General features: G+C 46.8%; 1 long non-coding RNA gene across 2 annotated transcripts in view; it reads right to left on the bottom strand.

The window, feature by feature from the left end:
• Window positions 1-6,623: 6,623 nt before the first annotated feature.
• LOC103888973 (uncharacterized) overlaps window positions 6,624-12,846 on the bottom strand; it is a 39,796-nt gene continuing 33,573 nt past the window's right edge. For both annotated transcript variants that reach the window (XR_010139533.1, XR_653342.4), the window contains 2 exons: window positions 11,449-11,585; window positions 6,624-7,931 (listed from right to left, as the gene is read on the bottom strand). This is a non-coding gene — a long non-coding RNA (uncharacterized LOC103888973). The remainder of the gene's footprint in view (window positions 7,932-11,448; window positions 11,586-12,846) is intronic.

Raw genomic sequence — 12,846 nt, 5'->3', positions numbered from 1 at the left:
AATCTCGGCTCACTGCAAGCTCCGCCTCCCAGGTTCACACCATTCTCCCGCCTCAGCCTCCCAAGTAGCTGGGATTACAGGCACCCGCCACCACACCTGGCTAATTTTTTTGTATTTTTAGTAGAGACAAGGTTTCACCATGTTAGCCAGGATGGTCTTGATCTCCTGACCTTGTGATCCGCCTGCCTCAGCCTCCCAAAGTGCTGGGATTACAGGCATCAGCCACTGCACCCAGCCTAACATATAAATTTTGAGAGGATCCAAACATTCATACCACATAGCATTTGTCTACATAGAAAATCTGAAAGAATTGTCAAAAAGAAACTTCTGGAACTAATAAGCAATTATATAAAGGTTGCTGGATACAAGGTTAATATACAAAAGTCAATAGCTTTCCTTTATACCAGCAATGAGCAAGTGAATTTGAAATTAAGAACACAATACCATTTACATTAGCGCTCAAAAGAAAGAAACACTTTGATATAAATATAGCAAAATATGTACAAGATAGATATAAGGAAAACCATAAAACTGATGAAAGAAATAAAAAACCAAATATATGAAAAGATATGGCCAGGCACGGTGGCTCACGCCTGTAATCCCAGCACACTGGGAGGCTGAGGTGGGTGGATCACAAGGTCAGGAGTTCGAGACCAGCCTGACCAACATGGTAAAACCCCATCTCCACTAAAAATATAAAAATTAACCAGGTGTGGTGGCATGTGCCTGTAATCCCAGCTACTCAGGAGGCTGAGGCAGGAGAATCACTTGAATCCAAGAGGAGGAGGTTGCAGTGAGCCAAGATGGTACCATTGCACTCCAGCCTGGGCAATAGAGTGAGACTCTGTCTCAAAAAAAAAAAGGAAAAGATATTCCATGTTTATGGATAGGAAAGCTTGATATTGCCAAGATGTCTATTCTTTCCAATTTCATCTATGCATTCCATGCAATCTAAATCAAAATGTCAGCTAGTTATTTTGTGGATATCAAGAAACATTCTGAAGTTTATATGGAGAGGCCAAAGACCCAGAATAGCAACATAACATGGAAGCAGAAGAACAAAGTTGGAGGCCTGAAGTTAGCTGACTTTAAGACTTACTTAAAAGCTATAGTAATCAAGACCATGTGGTATTGGTGAAATAGACAAATAGATAATGGAACAGATAGAGAGCCCTGAAATAGACCCACATAAACAGTCAACTGATCTTTGACAAAAAAGCAAAGGGAATACAATGTAGCCAAAGGCTATGGTTTGCTTGGTCTCCTGCCAAGTCTCGTGTTGAAGTTTGATCCCTGATGTTGGAGTTGGGGCCTAGTGCGAGCTGTTTGGGTCATGGGAATAGATCCCTCCTCAAAAGCCTGCTGCTGTCCTTGAGGTAATGAATGAGTTCTTTTTCTATTCTTTCCTCCAGAGCTGATTGTTAAAAAGAACCTGGCATTTCCCTCCCCTCTCTCTCTTCCTTCCCTTCTTGCCATGTGATACCTGCTCCCCTTTGCCTTCTGCCCTGAGTGGAAGCAGCCTGACGCCCTCCCTAGAAGCAGATGCTGGCACCATGTTTACTGTATAGCCTGCAGACTGCAGAACAATGAGCGAAATAAACGTTTCTTCTTTATGAATTACCCTGCCTCAAGAATTCTTTTGTAGCAATACAAATGGACTAAGACACACAGATCATCTTTTTTTTTTTTTTTTTTGGAGACAGGGTCTCACTCTGTCGCCCAGGCTGGAGTGCAGTGGCGCGATCTCGGCTCACTGCAAACTCTGCCTCCCAGGTTCAAGCAATTCTCCCACCTTAACCTCCTCAGTAGCTGGAATTACAGGCGCCCACCGCCGTGCCTGGATAATTTTTGTATTTTTAGTAGAGACAGGGTTTCACCATGTTGGCCAGGCTGGTCTTGAACTCCTGACCTCAGGTGATCTGCCCACCTCGGCCTCCCAAAGTGCTGGGATTACAGGTGTAAGCCACCATACCTGGCCCAATAAATGGTGATGGAAAAACTGGACATCCATATGCAAAAAAAAAAAAGTGATTCTAGATACAGATCTTACACCATTTATAAAAACTAACTCAAAAAGTATCATAGATCTAATTGTAAAATGCAAAAGTATAAAACTCCTCAAAGATAACATAGGAAGAAACCTAAATGAGTTTGGGTATGACAACAACTTTGTAGATACAATACCAAGGCCTGACCCATGAAAGGAACAATTGATGAGCTGGACTTGATCAAAATTAAAAACTGCTGCTCTGCATGTGTGGGGCAGGGAACATACGGGATATCTCTGTATCTTCAAATTTTTCTGTGAACCTAAAACTGCTTTTGAAAAAAGTCTTTAATTTAAAAAAAAATAACTTTTAAAGAAAAAAAATGAGACAAATGAGTTGACAAATTCCTGAGAAAAGCAAAGTAAATCGTTTGTCAAAATAATTATTGGACAATGCAAAACTAGCCCAAATCTGAAATTTATAAATTAAAATTATAATTATGTAAAACAAGTTTTGGAATGGATGTAAAATTTCTTTGGGTCCAAGAATGATCCTTTTCACAAATTCTCACTATTCAGATGTTGTTGAACACATCAGCACTGTGAAAGAAAAAACAAGTTATGAGGGAAAATATCTCACGAGTAAGTGGATCTGATTTTTTTTTTTTTTTTTTTTTTTTTGAGACGGAGTCTCACTCTGTTGCCAGGTCTCCAACTCCCTGGTTCAAGCAATTCTCCTGCCTCAGCCTCCTGAGTAGTTGGGATTACAGGCATGTGCCACTATGCCCAGCTAATTTTTGTATTTTTAGTAGAGATGGGATTTCACCATGTTGGCTAGGATGGTCTCGATCTTTTGACCTCATGATCTGCCTGCCTCAGCCTCCCAAAGTGCTGGGATTACAGAATTGAGCCACTGCGCCTGGCCAGATTTGACTTTTAAGGCTACAAATAAACCACAGACTGATGTCAAATAGACAGAAGCATTTGAATGCTGTGAAAAGACAAATGACACCCACAAAATACAAGGGAGAGAGGCACAGTTAAGATGTATAAAAAAGAAGGTGGTGGCTGGGCACAGTGGCTCACACCTGTAATCCCAGCACTTTGGGAGTCCGAGGTGGATGGATCACCTGAGGTCAAGAGTTCAAGACCAGCCTGGCCAGTATGGTGAAACCCCATCTCTACAAAAATACAAAACTTAGCCCGGCATGATGACGGGTGCCTGTAATCCCAGCTACTCAGGAGGCTGAGGCAGGAGAATTGCTTGTACCCGGGAGATGGAGGTTGCAGAAGGCCGAGATCACGCCATTGCTCTCCAGACTCGGTGAAAGAACAAGACTCTGTCTCAAAAAAAAAAAAAAGAAAAGAAAAAAGAAAAAAAGAAGGTGGCTTTTTGGCTTATTAAAATATTGTACTTTTTTTTTATTTTTGAGATGGAGTTTAGCTCTTGTTGCCCAGGCTGGAGTGCAATGGCATGATCTCAGCTCACTGCAACCTCCCTCTCCTGGGTTCAAGCAATTCTCCTGTCTCAGCCTCCCAAGTAGCTGTAATTACAGGTGCCCACCACCATGCCTGGCTAATCTTTTGCATTTTTAGTAGTGACAAGGTTTCACCATGTTGGCCAGGCTGGTCGCGAACTCCTGACCTCAGGTGATCCACCCATCTCGGCCTCCCAATGGGCTGGGATTACAGGCATGAGCCACTGCAGCCAGCCTTGTATACGTTTTTATTTTATTTTATTTTGAGACAGAATCTCGCTCTGTCACCCAGGCTGGAGTGCAGTGGTGTGATCTTGGCTTACTGCAACCTCTGCCTCCCAGGTTCAAGCAATTCCTCTACCTCAGCCCCTCCAGTAGCTGGAATTACAGGCACGGGCCACCATGCCTGGCTAATTTTTGTATTTTTAGTAGAGACAGAGTTTCACCATGTTGGTCAAACTGGTCTCGAACTCCTGACCTCGTGATCTGCCCGCCTCGGCCTCCCAAAGTGCTGGGATTACAGGCGTGAGCCACTGCGCCTGGCCTCTTGTACACTTTTTTAAAAGAGGATTTCAAAGCATCTGGAAAACATGCCTGTTGTTGGAAACCCCGCACGGCAAATTCAGTTTGCAAGCGTCATTCAGATGTTGGCTGAGGACAATACACCAGCCTCTCGGGCTGAGTGGTTGCGCCGTGTTGGGTCCTTTTTCTTCACTCGGTGACACCCCAAGTTCTGTGCAGTTCTTGGTACAAACAAGGCATGATTTGGAGGGAAGGGACGATGGCGTTTGCATTGCTTGGGGAACAACCCAGCTAGCGTTTTCCAGATACTCTGCATATACTATCCAGTTTATGACACTGGAGAATTTTGCGTCTTCTGCTGGGAATCATTGGCTCTTCCTTCCCCATATTCACAGAATCTTGCCAGTCTTCGAACAGGTCGGCGTCAGTGACTGTAAGAACAGGCATCCCAGTCCCGGCTTTGAGTCTGGGTTCTGCTCCAATCTGCCCAGGCGTCTCCTTTCACTACCACCTGCTGAGTAATCTCCCCTCCGACAGCTTGGCCAGGGCGACTCACGGCGCCCCCTGCCCTGCAGCCGGTGACCTATCCTGCTGCTCACTCCTGGGGATCTGCCACCTCCAGCACCGGTGCTGCCACCTGCTCTGGCCGCAGCCCTCCAGGGGACGCAGGGCCCAGGAGGGGCAATGGGGGGTGCCGCCCTCCCCAGCCCCCTCCGCTGCAGCACCCCCGCCCCCGGCAGCCTGAATCCCACCCACCCCGGGCCGCGACACCCCCACCGCCGCCCGAGTGGGACCAGGCTCGCGCCACGAGCCCGGGTTGTGAGGACTCAGCGACTCCAGCAGCGCGGCGCACAGGAAATCTTTGAACAGTGCATTGATCTTTGCGTTTTAATTACCACTGTCGCCCTTAGACCCAACACTCTGGTTTCTATTTATTTATTTATTTATTTATTTATTTATTTATTTTTGAGACAGAGTCTCACTCTGTCACCCAGACTGGAGTGCAGTGGTGTGATCACGGCTCACTGCAACGTCCGCCTCCTGGGTTCAAGCGATTCTCCTGCCTCAGCCTCTTGAGTAGCTGGGATTACAGGCACCTGCCACCGTGCCCAGCTCATTTTTGTATTTTTAGTAGAGACAGGGTTTCACGATGTTGGCCAGACTGGTCTTGAACTCCTGACCTCGGGTGATCCGTCTGTCTCAGCCTCCCAAAGTGCTGGGATTACAGGTGTGAGCCACCACGCCTGGCCTCGTTTTTAAAAACGAGTGTTTTTAAACACTCCTATTGGGAGGCTGGGCGCGGTGGCTCACACCTGTAATCCCAGCGCTTTGGAAGGCCGAGGCAGGTAGATCACCTGAGGTCAGGAGTTCGAGACCAGCCTGGCCAACATGGCGAAACGCCGTCTCTACTAAAAATACAAAAATTAGCCAGGTGTGGTGGTACACGTCTGTAATCCCAGCTACTTGGGAGGCTGAGGCAGGAGAATCACTTGAATCTGGGAGGCAGAGGTTGCAGTGAGCTGAGTTCACACCATTGCACTCCAGCCTGGGTGACCAGAGCAAAAACCTGTTTCAAAAAAAAAAAAACTAAGAATTTTTATATTGGGAGTATTTTGTTGTTGTTGTTGTTAATTGAAAATCCATACCAATACTGAGAAAATCTCTCATTTTTGGTGTGTTACTGGCAAAGAGAAAATGGAAGAATGGCAACTAGAAGAATAAAACTTGGACACAGATGAGTGTCTATAAACGAGGGCCCTGGGCTGGGGGCTGAGGCTGGGTGCCAGTCAGTGTCAGCTCTCAGGAAGGGAACTGGGCAAAGGGATTTCTGTCCTTTTTGGATTTGTGTACCCACTTGTTTTGGACAGAAGAGGCTGGATTATGCTGCAGGAACAAACCTCCATGATCTCAGCGGCCTAAGTTCATGAGGCCTTTTTCTTGCTTAAGTTAAATATCCATGAAGTGGGGAGGGGCAGTCTATACCCAGTCCTCACTAAGGGACACAGGCTGACACAGACCCCTGTCTGGAACATTGACCACAGAGTCAAGGCAGTGATGACGCACGTTGTTCCCTGGCCCTTAAAGCTTGTGCCTGGCAGGGATGTGTCACTTTCACTCCCATTTCATTGGCCAAAGCAAATCACATGTTCACACCTAACCTCAATGATGCAGGAAAGCCTGACTCCACCACGGGCCCAAAAAGGGAGAAAGGGATGTTTCAGTGCAGTGACAGGATGATGGCCAGCACATCATCCTGTCACTGCACTTGGTTAACTTCTTTGTGAAGGTCTGAACCAGTAAGTAAGCCAAGGAAAAGGGAAGAGATGTGATCATTGCAAAGAAGCCACATTTGTCATCATTTCCAGGTTATTTTTCTATCCTCTGTCCACTTAAGAGGGCCATGCCTGGCAGAAGTTTGCATCAGTGCCCAGCCCACACAGGCACGAGTAGGCCTGGGCACGGAGTACACAGTTACCCAGTATGCTCCTTACCTACCTGGCACCTCCTGGCTGACAGAAAAGCAAAAAGCTTCAATAGGTAGGAACCAGGGGAAGAGACTTAAAACAAAGTATTAATAAATCGTATTCACATAGGGCTTCTCGCTTGCAAGTTATAGTTTATGTTTGTTATTTTTTAATTTCATGGTTATTGTAGTAGATATGTCACACTGTATCTCCAATTCACCAAAATGGATCAATGACTCAAAAGAGGTTCTATAAAATGCAAAGTAATGATGAAAATGGCAGCATAAATCATCAGAAGGGCACTGTAAACATAATGAGTAAACAGTTCTGCAATATAACTATGAAATACAAAACTATATATTCAAGGACAAACAAGTTCTTGAGTGGTGATTTTACACATGCAACCATAAATGAAAATTGTGAGTCTAAGTTCAGTGAAGAATACTTGAACATTTCATTTATTGGACAAGCAATCCATTTGCCCCTAATCCTCGATATATTACTGTTAAAATGAAAATGTGGATATATAGTAGTCTGCAGTCATAAAAAGTGTTTCTCATTATCTTTAGAAAAAGCAACCAATTCCATTTTTCCAGAACAAGCACAAAATAACTTTCTAATGTAAAATTGATTATTCTTCTTATTAAAGGTGCGGAGGAGACTAAGCTACAGAAACATCATTCTAAATTGCTGTCCTCTTAGCAAATGCACCTAGATATCACTCGTAAAATTGCCAAGAAGACCGTAAATCAGCTCAGAGATCATAATGAAGGCTACGCTTGGAGAGAGATCCAAAGGATATTGACAAAGCTCCTCTATCAGATAACAGCACATAAAGCAGAAATGCAATTACTAGTGCGCACACATGTTAGCCAATGCTTTGCTTTTGAGCAAACCAAACTCCTCATGTGCAAGGCATAAACAGCCCTTGGTGCATGTGGGGTTCAAACATGAGGGAAAAATGCTGCCTGGCTTGTCGCCTTGTTTTTCGTGCCAAAGTATGATAAGAGGCTTTTCATTTACAGATTATTTACTTTGTGAGTCATGTGCTAGAAATGGCACTTCAGGACGCGTGCCAGAGTTGAAGCTGCTGTGGCTGAGCAGGGAAGAGCTTTGCTCTGCGAATAAAAGAGGTTGTTCCTCACGCTGCTTTATTCACAGAGAAGAGTTAATGGTTAACAAAATGCTTCTGGACCCTGATTCAGGGTTAAAGGAAGTAATGAAAAGAATACAAACTTCGTCTAATTCTGGATGAGCTCAATATTGGCACAGCTTTTCAGCCTGCTGTGAGGAAACACAGGTAGTATGCAGGTCAGTACACTTCCAGTCAGGGATGACAGAAATTCAATTTCAAGTGGATTAAACAATAAATGGAACCAATTAGAGCATTTGTGATGTCAGTGCTCTGGCTCTGGCTCGCTGCAGGTGCCTTGGCTCTGTTCTCTTCCTTGCGTTGCCTTCTTTTCAGACCAGCGTCTCCTGTGGTAGAAAAATTGTTACAGCAGCGCCAAACCCACAGTACACCCCGCCTATCTGGACCAACAGAGAGTCTCTGTGTCCCACAATTCCCAGGAAGGTCCTGAGGTTCGAATGGATTAGACTGGCTCAGGGCACGTGTCCACTCCTGAGGCAGTCACGGTGTGGCTGGGGGTGGAACACACTTATTGCTCCACCCCTGCCCTGATGGCAACAAACAGCAAAGCAGCATCAAAAAGGAGAGAAGGGAGCGGGGGAAGAAAGGAGGAGGGAGCAGAGGAAGGGAAGGAGAGAAGGGAGGGAGGGAATAAAGGAGGAGGGAGGAGAGGAAGGGAAGGAGAGAAGGGAGGGAGGGAAGAAAGAAGGAGGGAGGAGAGGAAGGGAAGGAGAGAAGGGAGGGAGGGAATAAAGGAGGAGGGAGGAGAGGAAGGGGAGGAGAGAAGGGAGGGAGGGAAGAAAAGAGGAGGGAGGAGAGGAAGGGAAGGAGAGAAGGGAGGGAAGGAAGAAAGGAGGAGGGAGCAGAGGAAGGGAAGGAGAGAAGGGAGGGAGGGAAGAAAGAAGGAGGGAGGAGAGGAAGGGAAGGAGAGAAGGGAGGGAGGGAATAAAGGAGGAGGGAGGAGAGGAAGGGGAGGAGAGAAGGGAGGGAGGGAAGAAAAGAGGAGGGAGGAGAGGAAGGGAAGGAGAGAAGGGAGGGAAGGAAGAAAGGAGGAGGGAGCAGAGGAAGGGAAGGAGAGAAGGGAGGGAGGGAATAAAGGAGGAGGGAGGAGAGGAAGGGGAGGAGAGAAGGGAGGGAGGGAAGAAAAGAGGAGGGAGGAGAGGAAGGGAAGGAGAGAAGGGAGGGAGGGAAGAAAGGAGGAGGGAGCAGAGGAAGGGAAGGAGAGAAGGGAGGGAGGGAAGAAAGGAGGAGGGAGCAGAGGAAGGGAAGGAGAGAAGGGAGGGAGGGAAGAAAGGAGGAGGGAGCAGAGGAAGGGAAGGAGAGAAGGGAGGGAGGGAAGAAAGAAGGAGGGAGCAGAGGAAGGGAAGGAGAGAAGGGAGGGAAGGAAGAAAGGAGGAAGGAGAGGAAGGGGAGGAGAGGAAGGGAAGGAGAGAAGGGAGGGAGGGAAGAAAGGAGGAAGGAGGAGAGGAAGGAGGAAGGGAGGGAGAGAGAGGAAGAAAGGAATGAAGATCTCATGGATATGAGATCATTATTAATATTTCAAACACTCTCTTTAAATTTAAAATCATTGATGAAACTCTCCTTTTTTTGAATTACAAATTGATGATCTATGAATGTGCCAAATGCCCATTCAGTGGTCTGTGGTGTGAAAACGTTGAGAAAGGATGCCTCGAGATGCTTCTAACACCTAAAAATACCCCTTGCAGGCCAGGTGCGGTGGCTCATGCCTGTAATCCCAGCACTTTGGGAGGCCAAGGCAGGCGGATCACTTGAGGTCAGGAGTTTGAGACCAGCCTGGCCAACATGGTGAAACCCCATCTCTACTAAAATACAAAAATTAGCCGGGCATGGTGGTGTGCCCCTGTAATCCCAGCTACTTGGGAGGCTGAGGCATGAGAATCACTTGAACCTGGGAGGCGGAGGTTGCAGTGAGCCAAGATCGCACCATTGCACTCCAGCCTGGGCAACAAGAGCGAAACTCTGTCTCAAATAAATAAATACCCTTTGCAGATCCATGTTCTCCTAAGTAGCAAATACTTAGGCAATTATTACAAATGAATTCCCCTAATAAAACTCTCCTCCCACCTGCCCCTCACAGGACATGGAGTCAGTGCATGGCAGGGAGAGAGCTGGGAGCGTTAGGCCAGACTTTCCACTGTGGTGTCTTTCTGGGTGTCAGCTGTGCCATTGTCCTGAACTCTGTGCTGACTGGGCACTAGTCTGGTGTTTGAGACCACAGTGGGGACAGCACCAGCCCCACGTCGTCGGCGCTGCCTACAGGCTGTCCCCACCAAGGCAGCCCCTCTCTCTGCCCGGTCCTCTGTGGCTCTGCTACTTCAGGTCCTTCATCCCACCCCCTTGTCAGTCTGGTTTCTCTGTTTGTACAAGGATTTGACACCTGTCCCCAAAGGGCACCCTCAGCTCCGGGTCTCCTCACCTTCCAGGTCTGACAGCCAAGGCTAACCTATGAGAACCACTGGTTCTCAATTCTAAATCTCCAGAAGAGAGAATCTGATTTGTGCAGCCTGCATCAGGCATCCACTCCCGGACCAACCAGGAAGCCTACGGGGCCCACCATGTGGGTAGTATGAGAAACACGCTCACCTGTCCAAACCCAAAGGATGAACTTAGAGACAGAGAATTGCAGAAGTGAGACTTGTGTTGTTGTTGTTGTTGTTTTGTTTTTGTTTTGTTTTGTGATGGAGTTTCACTCTTGTCACTCAGGCTGGAGTGCAATGGTGCCATCTCAGCTCACCGCAACCTCCACCTCCTGGGTTCAAGTGATTCTCCTGCCTTAGCCTCCCGAGTAGCTGGGATTACAGGCATGCACCACCATGCCTAGCTAATTTTGCAGGTTTTGTTTGTTTGTTTGTTTGTTTTGTTTTGTTTTGTTTTTAGTAGAGACGGGGTTTCTCCATGTTGGTCAGGCTGGTCTCGAACTCCCGACCTCAGGTGATCTGCCTGCCTTGGCCTCCCAAAGTGCTGGGATTACAGGCATGAGCCACTGCGCCCAGCCAGAAGTGAGACTTTTAATGACAGTCTTTCAAGATCTGGTGTCTGGTAGGTAGGCACACCCAGTACAGTTACAACAAGCAATTTATCCCCTAGTGGGCAAGTCCCTCCACCGGGTCCTCATAGGCTGAGTACTATGGGGTCACAATCTTCCCAGACATCACCTATTGGTCGTTGGGTTGGGGCTTTCAGGTGTTTACTTTAGGGTTGTCTCACTGCAGTTTGTTGTGGCCCATGATGCACTGCAATTGTAGTCAGCTAAGGTGCTCTTCAAGTACTTGACTTATGACCCAGGTGGTCAGGCAAGCTGATAAGAATAGATAAAGTGAGCTATTTTCCAGGCTAGTAAACTTTCGTTCTAGACTAAACTCTTTGCTTTGGGTGAGGGTACTAAGGGGGCCCCGATGAGCAGGGGCCTAGTATATCCTGTCCATCCGCAGGTTGTGGGCCCAAGCCTATTTGAGGCACTTTGCCTTGGAAATGGACCACCGTAGACATTATTTCCTACAGTAGGAGAGAAGCTTGAAGCAAAGGGGACATTGACTCTGTAAGTACTTTAAAGCATGTCTACAAATCCTTTGAAAGACATCCTGACATCCTCCAAACGTACCTTGTGAAGATGGCTCATAAGGGAAACGCAGCCTAGACAGAGCAACAGGTGGAGAGTAGCACTCAAGCCGACCATGCAGAATTAGGAAAAGCCCCAGCAGACCAGAAAAATCTCCATTCCCTGGTGACATGGGGAGAAAGCTGGCCTGACACGGCTCCAGAGCTGGCAGCACCTCTGGGTCCTGATAGAAGTCTGGGTGGCTGCCAAGCTGAGTCATCCAGGAGCTAAGGGAAACGACCTACCTGTAGCCAAGACCAAGCCTCACACCCCATCACCTGGGCTGGATCTTGTTCTCCTGCCAGATCTGTCGTATCTTTATTGGCTCTCCCAGTGACGGCTTCTGTGGTTGGAAATCATTCATTAGTTTTGCTGCCTGAAACTGAACCATAAATGAGGCACTGAGACAGGGGAAAAGCCTGGTCCATGTCAAGATCTGAGCTCAACCCTAGACCTAAGCTCCTGACTCCATACCCTGATTAGCAACAGCTGCCATCACAAAACCAACTTTTTTTTTTTTTTTGAATTTCACTCTTTTTGCCCATGCTGGAGTGCAATGGTGCAATCTCAGCTCACTGCAACCTCTGCCTCCTGGGTTCAAGCGATTCTCCTGCCTCAGCCTCCTGAGTAGCTGGGATTACAAGCACATGACACCACGCCCACCTAATTTTATATTTTTAGTAGGGCCAGGTTTTCACCATGTTGGCCAGACTGGTCTCGAACTCCTAATCTCAGGTGATCTGCCTGCCTCGGCCTCCCAAAGTACTGGGATTACAGGCATGAGCCACCATGCCCAGCAGACAAAACCAACTTTCTAACCTTTTAGCATGACCTCCAGACATTAACCAAGATGCTTGTCTAGACTGCAAGCCCATTTTTCTTTTGTAGAATTTGCATTTCTCTCCTTGCATAAGAAGGAAGTATCCAGTGATGGTGAGAAAAACGTGGGATCAGCAAGACCTGGGTTTGAGCCCTAGATTTCCCACTTAGGAGCTATAGAGTCTCACTCAGGAGGCTCACTTCTATGAGGCTGAATCTTGATTGGGAAATTTGTGATAAATCTCCTATGAGAATTAAGTGAAAGACCCTAATATCAAATGCCTGACACATACTTGGACCTCAAATTTGAGCCCTTTTGCTCTCCTTAGAGGAGGGACGAAAGCATAACTTATCCTGAGTGCAGATGCACCTCATTTAATTGGGATTCACTTTATTGAGTCACAGATGCTGTGTTTTTTTTACACATGGAAGGTTTTTGGCAACCCTGCATCAAGCAAGTGTATTGGCACGATTTTCCCAACAATAGGTACTCACTTTCGGGTCTCTGTGTCACATTGGTAAATTCCCACAATATTTCAGACTTCTTCATTATTATTATATCTGTTACAGGGATCTGTGATCAGTGTCTTTGATGTTACCACTGTAATTGTTTTCGGGCATCACAAACCACACCCACATAAGACAGCAAACTTAGTTGATAAATGTTGTGTGTGTTCTGACTGCTCCACCAACAGCTGTTCCCCATCTCTCTTCCTCTGCTCTGGCCTCCCTATTCTCTGAGATATAACAATATTGAATTTAGGCCAATTAATAACCCTACAATGGCCTCTCAGTGTTCAAGTGAAAGGAAGTGTCACATATCT

The sequence above is a fragment of the Pongo abelii genome, chromosome 23 (genome assembly GCF_028885655.2).
Source record: "Pongo abelii isolate AG06213 chromosome 23, NHGRI_mPonAbe1-v2.0_pri, whole genome shotgun sequence".
Classification (NCBI taxonomy): Eukaryota; Metazoa; Chordata; class Mammalia; order Primates; family Hominidae; genus Pongo; species Pongo abelii.
This window is presented reverse-complemented; position numbering and strand designations above follow the sequence as displayed.